Source organism: Carcharodon carcharias, chromosome 14 (assembly GCF_017639515.1).
Source record: "Carcharodon carcharias isolate sCarCar2 chromosome 14, sCarCar2.pri, whole genome shotgun sequence".
NCBI classification, from domain to species: domain Eukaryota; kingdom Metazoa; phylum Chordata; class Chondrichthyes; order Lamniformes; family Lamnidae; genus Carcharodon; species Carcharodon carcharias.
Window position 1 is genome coordinate 38968119 of NC_054480.1, and position 7836 is coordinate 38975954.

At 40.5% G+C, this 7836-nt stretch overlaps 1 non-coding gene across 1 annotated transcript; it reads right to left on the reverse strand.

Moving 5' to 3' along the window:
- Positions 1 to 1503: 1503 nt before the first annotated feature.
- On the reverse strand, positions 1504 to 1616 carry LOC121287686. Its single transcript, XR_005945220.1, has one exon. It is a non-coding gene; the product is annotated as a U5 spliceosomal RNA (small nuclear RNA).
- Positions 1617 to 7836: the final 6220 nt, after the last annotated feature.

Below are 7836 nucleotides of genomic sequence, written 5' to 3' on the forward strand. Positions count from 1 at the left end.
AGAGAGTGAGATTATTTGTTGGACTGACGTTTAAATGTGGTGCCCGCACCTTCGACCCTGCCAGCTGATGGCAGGAGGATGAATCAGCTCCCGACCCACCAGGTGATTTGGCCCGATACTCACCAGTGCATAATTAATGAGCTTCCAAGCGCGGAATCGGGTGTGAATTCCCACCATTCCGGCCAGCGCGGTGGGCGCCGCTGATACCACCACACTTAGTCTCCTGATTGGGGAACTCCACACATTAACTCTGTTTCTCTCTCCACAGATATTGCCAGATCTTCTGAGTTTTTCCAGCATTTTTTGTTTTTATTTCAGATTTCCAGCATCTGCAGTATTTTGCTTTTATCTCTTGGATAGCTCATTGCTAGATAATGGGGCTCTTAATCTCAGGGTCAGTGGTTCAAGTTGCATGTTGGGTAATAGATTTTCCTTAAATATTTTTTTAAAATTTTGCCAAAACATGCCCTTCAACAATCAATGGTCCACATTTGAAGTTGAGAATCTCATCAACTGAAATTTCCTGATTATCCATCTTCATCATTTACTGAACCATCAGAAGCATGGGCCGAATTTTATGCTCCTCAGCCCCCCTGACAGATTCTGAGATAAAGTGGAGTATGAAATTGCATGGATAGGATTCCTCCACTTTCTGCCTGCCCCAGCCTCGCAACAATTTTATGCTGGGGCAGGCAGGGCCTCAGATGGGAAGCCTGTCCTTGCCCCAATTAAGGCCGTTAAGAGGCCAAATAATGGCCATTAAGGGCCGTTTGCCACTCAGCCTCAATTTTTAGGCTGGCAGGCGGATTACAGCTTAGGGGATGGATCCCATAAGGATAGGGTGGGAAGAGGGAGAGGCACCTCCATCAGAACCTCCCTTCTGACTGGGGGCGCCCTCCCGTTGAGGCCCAGTGACCTCCAGACCTCACTCCCTGCCCCCTCCCCCCCAAATGGCCTATCCTCCAAGACCCCAATCGACCCCTCAAGACCCCTCCTAGGCCTTTCCTATCCTCTCCACCCAGACCCCTGACACTTACCCCTTTCTCTGGTTCCTGGAACTTAGGCTCAGGCCACTGCAGTGCTGTTGCTGGAGAGACTGGAGAGTTACCGGCCAATCTGATTGGCCAGCAGCTATCCAAGGTGGAACTCCTCCTGAGTGAGCGGCAGAAGTCCTGCCTTATGCCAATTAATGCTCATTAGAGTGAAAAATGGCATCAGGGCTGAAGGAGTTGGTGGGGATATGCAGAGATGAGGCAAGCCCCTGCCATCCTAAAAATTCAGGCCCATGTTTTACAGAGGAAATAGTTGATAAACCAAGGGAAGAGTGGATACAAGAACTTGCAATTAGTGAAGGACTGCACTTATGTAAAAAATGGGTAACTTCAACTTAATTGTTAGTTTGCATCAAGCCAACTTGTTCATTTTAAAGCTGCAAGCTGACAGTCTGATATTGAGACTGTAACTGACCATGTGCAGAAGTGCTCACTCTACTGTTTTTTTTCAGCCCCACTAAAGCAGAGCCACAAAAAATTAACTTAAACTCTGAGTGCTCTTCTCCAGGGAAATCTTTAGTGAAAAGCAAAAGATTTATACGATCTGAAGAGAAACCAGAGTATACTGTTGTGGCACAAATAAACACAAACGTAATTAACTATGCCTTTAGTGTTTTCTTTACTTGCAGTTTTATCTTCCCCAGACATTTCCCTCCCAAGAGCTACAATTATTTTTAACAGGTTCCCAAACCTAGCCTTCCACGTGATCTAGTGATCATCCTGAGGCCACTTCCCTCACCAGTATATTGCTGCTCTGGTAAATCTATTATTATTCTCCTGACCCTATTGATTTACTGTAGGTTTTTGAAAGATCCTAACATTTAACATCAATGATAGGTAAAAATATTTTGTTCTTCATCAGGAATATTTAAGCTGAAAGCATATGCTTTTCTAAGCTTGAATAACCATCCCATCTGTATGCAGTAAATATCTTTGTAATGTACATCAGAGGCAAATGAAAGCATGAAAATATAATTGTGATATTAAATACTAAAGCAAAACATTTTGGAGATAGTGCGTCTCCAATGTGTTCTGCTGTGACATGCCCAGGCTTTTAAAATTTGGATTCACGGTCCTTGTTAAATTGCTCACAAAGGTCATGCTATGGCTCTTCTTCTGGTTCTAAAATCAGCCCTTCTAAAATTTTGTAATGCTATATTGTTGTTTTTGCCTTAGCATTAACAATAATATCAAATCTAGTAACACAGTGATCACTAGATCTCAGGTACCCACCACCTGTAGGCTATTATGATCAGCTCTGGTGAACTTGCTAACAGCAAATCCAACATAGAATATATTCAAATAGCCAACCTCATTGCATAAAGAAACAATCCTTGCTTGCCTCAGTGAATTTATTTACGATTTTACCCCTCCTTTCCAGATACTTCTAACTCCAATACTTTGTTTCTGAAACTTCTTCTGATTGTATAAAAAATTAAGCTGCTCCTTCAAAATATTTTCTTTTTTATTGATCTTTCTGTTGTTGAATGCCATCACTTCTTCTTTCTGGCTTGTTTTGCTTGGCCGTCAACACACCATCCTCACCACCCCCCCAATTCCTAGTTCACTTTAAAACCTTAAATCCATCCCCATTGCATTATCTACCCTTGCTACAATAATATTGGTGCCAGTCTGGTTAAGTGGAACCTGTCTTATCTGAACAGATCTTATCTTCCTGCCCTTGAACTTCCCCTCTACTTCATCACTTCTAACAATATCTTTACATTCCTATCCATTATCCATTGGCCTACCAGCAAGGATAATTTGAGATTACAGTTCAATCTAGAACTAAATACATAAATGCCTTCTGTAGCACCTCCAATCTACATTATTGTGAACCACAACTTTAAGTCTTTTCACTCTCAGAGCTGCAAATTAATCTTCCTATCCCCTTTTTATGTAAAATCCAATAACTAAAACTTATCTGTGTTGATAGACAGTGTAACTTTTTTCCATTGGTAACTCCTTGCTTTATAATGCTATGATGTTCTTTTTGAATGCTTATCTTTGTGCTTCCTATTGTTGTAAAATGAGCAGTTGATTTGCCATCAATAATTTTCACCTCACTATAAAAGTTAAAATGATCTTCACAAATTTCCCTTGTCTTCCAGGCATGTCAATCATCTTTCCTTATATTTCCAATCTATTTTCACCTGAGACGTTTCAACAGCCTACCAGCCTTTCTTTAAGAGAACCTTTGATTAAAGCTAAACTGTACCTCAGAATGATGTTACAATAGCTATGTCCTAAAGTTTGCAGTCAATTTCTCAAATTCAGAAAGGGACTTTCAGGCAAGTACAAACTAAACCAATCCTAAAGGCTAGTGTATTAGACTTCATCAAGCCTGTTATTAGGCTGACTATAATAACAAAACTTAAAACATTGTATAAGGGTAGGTCAGGTGCACAATTCTTCCAAGCCTACTGCATAAAAATGACATCAGGTTCCAGGGCAAACATTTCTCACTGTCTGCCCCAGTTTCTGTGGTTCTCCAGGGCCACAATATGGAAAATGTAGGTTAATCTCAAGATCCCGTCTCTCCCTCCAATCTATCCCTCACTTATTTTGATGTGTAGGCCTTAGTTTCTGCTGAAGTACATGAGGCTGCCAGTTTCTTGATCTTTGGGGTTGGTTTCTCTCTTTAATTGCTTGACTGCCTCTTCAAATACTGCAGCAGCAATCCCACTGCAGCACTAATAGAGTGTTGTGGCTGCACAATAATGGAAACTCTTAGTGACAGGAGTCTAACTTGGAGCCCACCATGCATTAATAACAACTTCCAACCCAAGGAAATAGATTGAGATTGGAGCAGATTTGGAAACCTCCAAAGAATGGAGAACCTGGCTCAGGGCATCCTCTATCAGAGCAACTCATGGTCCATGAATCATTCAGTGCTGCAGCCTTGCTTACATTATCTAATTCCACCTGAGTGTCAGAAGGGCCCTAGAATCAGCTGGATAGAGAGAAAGACCAATGAATTTGTCCGCAGGAAAACTGGACTGCCAGCAGTTCATTTAGTTGAAGTGAAGAAGTGTAAATTGAGAATGCACTACCACTGGAAAAGACGCGGTGAGAATCTAGTGCTACCAACAATAGAAGGTGATCATCGGGAAAGAACAGGCCAGGTCAAAGAAGGGCTGGATGAGTGGACAACATCAGAAACTGAACAGAGGGAAAAATGGCAGTGGCACACAATTGCAGTGAACAGAGACAGATGCCTAAAGCACCTTGTGAACTATGGCTAATTATGGATGGATGGAAAATATCTGAACTTGTCTATGAGAGTGAGAAAGCAAATAACATGGAGGTGATATTAAAGACATTGGAGTGTATGGACATGGACATGTTCTTGAAACAGAGGCTGTTCTGTGAGATGATTCTCTTCATCCTTATCTCCTGTGACGTCACCCGTATCATAATGTTCTTTCTGTAGAAAAGGGGGACATAAGATATGAATAGGCTGGCATAACTCATTATTAAGAAGTTAATACAGTGGTTGCTTCGAAAGCTTCAGAAGGATGTCACAGTGAATGTCTAGCTCTGCATCTTGCTCTGCTCCACTGAGCTCACCATCTCTACTGTAAAGGCAGGGTGTCTTCCAACTGCCTGTATTGACGATTATTTGTAGGAGTTCAGCATTTTAATGCCAGGTATATTGGCTCCAGTCATCTGTCTTTCATTGATAATGCATTTGATGAAACCTAGCTTATTAGTCAAATTAGTCCTTAATGTTTCCAGAACTTTCAATCCCACTATCTGGGATAAATAAAAGCAAAATGCTCCAGCAAAATGCTGCTGGAAATCTGAAATAAAAACAGAAAGTGCTGGAAATAATCAGCAGGATTGGCAGCATCTCTAGAGTGAGATACAGATTAAATGTTTCAGGTCAATTATGACTTCTTCAGAACTGAACAAAGGTAGGAATGTGATGGATCTTATGCCATTGAAAGGGGTGGGGAAGAAAGAACAAAAGGCAAGGCCTGGGATAGGGTAGAGAGCAGGAGAGATTAAATGACAAAGATGTCATGGAACAATAGGCAAAGGAATCATAGAATTATTACAACATCATGCTTGCACTGGCTCTCCAAGCGTCATTCCTACACCCTCTCCCCATAACCCTGCACGTTCTACCTTTTCAGGTAACAATCAAATTCTCTTTTGAATGATTTGATTGAACCTGCCTCCACCACACTCTCAGGCAATGCATTCCAGACCTTACCCATTCGTTGGGTGAAAAAGATTTTCCTCATGTCACGTTTGCTTCTTCACCAATTGCTTTAACTCTGTGCCCTCTTGTTCTCAACCTTTTCATGAGTGGAAACAGTTTCTCCCTATCTACTCTGCCCTGACCCCTCATGATTTTAAATACCTCTATCAAATCTCCTCTCAGCCTTCTCATCTCCAAGGAAAACAGTCCCAACCTCTCCAATCTATCTTCATAACCAAATTTCCTCATCCCTGGAACCATTCCTGTGAATCTTTTCTGCACTCATTCCGATTGTTATGGAAGGATAATAATTTTCATAATATTTTTCTGGTTTATTGTAAAGTAGGTTTATGGGTATGAGTATAGATGGTTTTGTCTGTGTGATTTAATTCATTTGGAGTCAGGTAGACTGCAAGCTTGAAATCATCAGAAGAAGCTAGGTGAAGAAATGTACTTGAAATGCTAAATGAGTAAACGTGGATGTTGTCTCAACATGTAAAGTGTGAAGGAAATTTGCATTTTCAGATAAATGAAGGGATTGTTTAGATTTCAAAGGGATGTTAGTCTGTTTACAACTAACCAGATAAGCAAGGCTGAGGACTGTTGATTTTTTCCAAAGGTAACTGACAATATTGGCAACATGAATGCTCTTATATTATGGGAAAGGAATGGTTCCAAAGATATATGGAACAATGGAATTTAACATTAAAGAGAGAGAAACATATATAAAGAAGAATGAAAGGCTATGTTTGGGGCCATGTAAGATCGAAGTGTTTGAAACAGCCTTCAGAAAGCCTCCAGCCATTTGTGCATAAATCTGCTGTATCCAGTAACTGAAGTTGGGGAATACCATTTGGAATTCCACTGTCAACTGGGTACTGTGCTAACTTGCTTTTTTTTAATCTAAAATCTATTTTGGACAGTAGCCTTAAAGTGGGTGTGTAACTGGGAGTCAGGTTAATTAGGAATTTTAGGAGCCATTATTATATTAAGTAATTATAGTCTTATGTATGTGCTTGAAATCTCTTATTTTGTTAATAAATATTTTAATTTGATTTTAAAATCTCTAAAACGTCTTAGTTACTTTTGAATTCAGTGTGCACATCTTCTCATAATAAGTACAAATTGCAAAACCATTGTGACAGTGTGACTAAGTTTCCTTTGTGGATTTGGCCCACCTGGCACACATCATCTGCAACATCATAATAAAACTGGGGGCTCGTCCGAGATATTTGAAATTCCTTGATTGGTTTGGAGTTGGTGAATCTTAAGGCTACGAGTGCAAAAAGCAAATTGAACTCAGGAGTTGGTGTGAGCAGTTTCAAAGCAGTGAGACTGCAAAAATGGCTGTATCCATGGCTAAAGCATTTTTGAAAGTAGATGTTAGGATATAGAGACAGTTTAAGTAAGTCATATTGGTATTTGTGCGTGTAGGAATGTGTTTTAGCTTTAATGTTTGAGTTTGATTTGTATTTCTGTACTTGTGTATTAAGAAAGTTCAAATTGAGTTTTAGTTTCACTTTAAAAGGGTGCTTCCGTTTCTTATGAGAGTTTTACAACTTAAGCTAAGGTAAACAAACAAGGGTGGAAGAATTAGTCTGTTGCCTAGCATCAGGGGCCCAGGGAGGTGTGTCCCACCCACAGACACACAGAAAACCCAGGAACCATAAGACCATAAGACATAGGAGCAGAAGTAGGTCATTCAGCCCATCGCATCTGCTCCACCATTCAGTGAGACCATAGCTGGTCTGATAATCCTCAACTCCACTTTCCTGCCTTTTCCCCATAACCCTTGGTTCCCTTACTGATTAAAAACCAGTCTATCTCTGCCTTGACCATACTTAATGACTGAACGTCTGCAGCACTCTGCGGTAAATAATTCCACAGATTCACTACCTTCTGAGAGAAGAAATTCCTCCTCATCTCTGTCTAAAATGGGTGACCCTTTACTCTGAGATTATGCCCTCTGGTCCTAGATTTTCCACAAGGGGAAACAGCCTCTCAGCATCTACCCTGTCAAGTCCCCTAAGAATCTTATATGTTTCAATAAGGTCGCCTCTCATTCTTCTAAACTCCAATGAGTACAGGCCCAACCTACTCAACCTCTCCTCATAAGAAAATCCCTCCATACCCGGAATCAACCTAGTGAACCTTCTCTGAAATGCCTCCAATGCCAGTATATCTTTCCTTAGATAAGGAGACCAAAAATGTTCACAATATTCTAGGTGTGGTCTAACTAGTGACTTTTAGAGTTTTACCAAGGCTTGTCTATTTTTATACTCCATTCCCATTGAAATAAAAGCCAATATTCCATCTGCCTTCCCTGTTATCTAATGAACTCGTATTTTTGCTTTTTGGGATTCATACACGAAGATTCCCAAATCTCTCTGTGCTGTAGCTCTATGCAGTCTTTCTCCATTTAGATAATATTCAGCTCCTCTATTCTCCCTGCCAAATGCATAACCTCACATTTTCGCACATTATATTTTATTTGTCAAATTTTTTGCCCACTCACTTAAACTATCTATATCCCTCTGTAGATTCTTAGAGTCACCACTTAGTATTGAGGTAAGGGGA